Source organism: Schistocerca serialis, chromosome 9, assembly GCF_023864345.2.
Source record: "Schistocerca serialis cubense isolate TAMUIC-IGC-003099 chromosome 9, iqSchSeri2.2, whole genome shotgun sequence".
Lineage (NCBI taxonomy): Eukaryota > Metazoa > Arthropoda > Insecta > Orthoptera > Acrididae > Schistocerca > Schistocerca serialis.
In genome coordinates, this window is record NC_064646.1 from 487,081,849 (window position 1) to 487,085,120 (window position 3,272).

Sequence of the window (3,272 nt, forward strand, 5' to 3'; positions counted from 1 at the left end):
AATGTGAAACTTTTTCCTAAGATAAAACTTTTTTCTTATCGTAGGCCTAATGGGCATTTGATATTGGTGCTTCCTGAATTATATTCTGTGGTGGTATTTATGTAAATGAGATACATAATAATGACCATTTGTGTCGGCCGGCCGGGTGGCCGAGCGGTTCTAGGCGCTTCAGTCTGGAAAAGTGCGATCGCTACGGTCTCAGGTTCGAATCCTACCTCGGGCATGGATGTGTGTGATGTCCTTAGGTTAGTTAGATTTAAGTAGTTCTAAGTTCTAGGAGACTGATGACCTCAGAAGTTAAGTCCCATAGTGCTCAGAGCCATTTGAAACATTTTTGAACAATTTGTGTCAAAACAGTCTCGCTTATTTGGCGCGTGTTACAATTGCTGTAATATTAGAAAGACCTATTTCATTTTATCTAACAGACAGTGTCGAAACAGACGTAATCAAATCGATAAACCGCACCAGTCTGCGTACTATTCATATTACCGGCTTTTCCAGTATTACACAACGATATTTTGATTTTTCATGTAGCAAAACGTTTGACGAACTTTGAGGTAATCGATCCTTTTGCAAAAGGGAAAGCACGCCGCGTAACGCTGTAACAAAATTAGAGAGAGACAAAAAATAATAGGATCTAAGTACTGAAGAAATTTGTACTGTAGTGTTTGTCTCTTGTCTTTACTGGTTTTATATTTCCTGTATTTAATTTTACGTCGCACAAAAGAGAAAGTTATTAGTTAATAGGCAATAAAGAGTGCAAATTTTCTGAAGAGCTCCTATTCTCCCGGTCACTAATAATTCCACGCAGTATTAATTGTGAGTTTTTTAAGAGTGGTAGGACGTCAAACCAGCCGACTGAGAGCAGGATAGACACCACAGTACATTTTAATTTCCATTGACCTGCATATAGGTTTGATGGCTTCCACAAAATACACAGATTTGAATTCCACAGAGAAGTATGCTGTGTGAAGTGATTTGGCACTGCACTTTGGCCCACGGGCGTGGCACTGCACTTTGGCACAGTTAAGGCCAATGCATTTCCTTGAACATAAATGTTTTATATGTCAAAATCAAAAGAAAAATATGCGCTACAAAATGAACATACATTTGAAAATTCGATTTTTTAAAAAAATTTTGGATGTCGTATCTCAAACACTTGAGACGGGAGGGGGGGGGGGGGATGCCACTATCAAGGTTCGCGGCTACAGCCGTCAACTGTTCCAACGATCAGTACAACCGTTGCAAGAACACACGTTACTACATAGAGTCAATCACAGACTTGGCTCGTGCAACGGCAGTGCACACAAATCAGAGATGGCAGATGCCCCTTTCATATACGGATTAGCTGACGGCAATGGCACTCGCGTTCACCGTTCGTACCGGGACAGATTTCTGAAAGCAAAAAATTTGAAGCCATTGATCGTCTTGTTAGGGAAGACGGGGTATTTAAGCCTGATACTCGCGCCTGGGGGTGGCCTAGAAGGAGGAGGATACAGCAACGGGAGACGAGACGACAGTTCTAGATGCAGCTGACGACGACCCTAGTTCAAAACCGGTTCAAATGGCTCTGAGCACTATGCGACTTAACTTCTGAGGCCATCAGTCGCCTAGAACTTAGAACTAATTAAACCTAACTAACCTAAGGACATCACACACATCCATGCCCGAGGCAGGATTCGAACCTGCGACCGTAGCGGTCGCTCAGCTCCAGACTGTGGCGCCTAGAACCGCACGGCCACTCCGGCCGGCGACGATCCTAGTCTCAGTACATTTAGCTGCAACACTTAATGCTGACCTGCGAGTGTTATAAGAAGACCAGCTGCATCCATACAATTTACATAATGTGCAGGCACTATCAGCAGCTGATTTTCCTAAATGGCTACTCTTCTACGAATGGTTTATTCAGCAATGTGTCAACCGTAGCCGCGCGAGATTAGCCGAGCGGTCTCAGGCGCTGCAGTCATGGACTGTGCGGCTGGTCGCGGAGGAGGTTCGAGTCCTCCCTCGGTCATGGGTGTGTGTGTTTGTCCTTAGGATAATTTAGGTTAAATGGTGTGTAAGCTTAGGGACTGATGACCTTAGCAGTTAAGTTCCATAGGATTTCACACGCATTTGAACATTTTTGTCAATCCTAATTTTAATGCAGCGGTGCAGGTCACAGTTGAGGGGCCATTTCAAAGAGACCAGACTGTAAATTTTAACAACCAGTATCTTTGGGCACACGTCAATCCTCACGCAACTTTTGAAGCAAGTCATCAAAAAAGATATTCTGTCAATGTTCGGGCTGGCATTGTTGGTGACAGTTTAATAGGACCTCACATTCCTCCAACCAGGATCAACGGACGAAGTTATCGTAATTTCGTAGAGAATATTCCACCTGATTGGTTACAAGACGTGCCTTAAGCTGTGCGACGGAACATGTACTTCCTGCACGATGGAGCACATCCTCATTTTAGTTTTAATATCCGTCGGCTTCTAAATAACAGATTTCGTGACAGATTAACAGGTAGAGATGGACCAATTGCCTGGCCTCCACACTCTCCGGACCTAAGCTCACTGGACTTTTATTTGTGGGGGCATATGAAAGCTCTGGGCCATGGAACCCCAGTACAAGACGGTCAGAGTGTCCATGGCCGTGTTATGGAAAGCTGCAAAACCATACGCAGTACTGCAGGAATACAATAGCGCATCCGAGACTGACAACGACGGCCGTTTAATGTATGTATCAGTGCCCACGGAGGGCATACTGAACACCTCCTGTGAGAAAGAGTTTCTTGTGGTACAGTGTTGCATTCTGTTCGTGTGTGTTTCCCATGATCAATGAGTTGGAGCGAATGAGTTATAACTTGGAAACAGTGTTTCCAAACCTATGTTCCCACAACATAATTCCTTGCCTACGTGTGAGTAATCAGTCCTGCAATTTGTGCCGTCAATTTTTGTTACACCATGTATAAAAATATCTGCATTTACACTCGTCTTATCCTATATTCTAGTGGATGTAGCTCGTGAAATTTGAACTCAATTTCACATTGAATATTTAAATTACCATCGCAACTGCCACGATTTATGGAACCTGCCTAATTATTAGTTATTCCACAAATGATTCGTGGCATGTGTAACGCTGCGAATCTATTAGCGCCGGCTGAAATTCGTGCTTTGCCTGGTGTTGCTCGGACGCTGCTGTAAACAAACGCCCCCCCCCCCCCCTCGTTGCAAATGGAGCGAGTGATTCTTTTGAAAACGTAACGGCGAGTTCACACTCGCGCCTG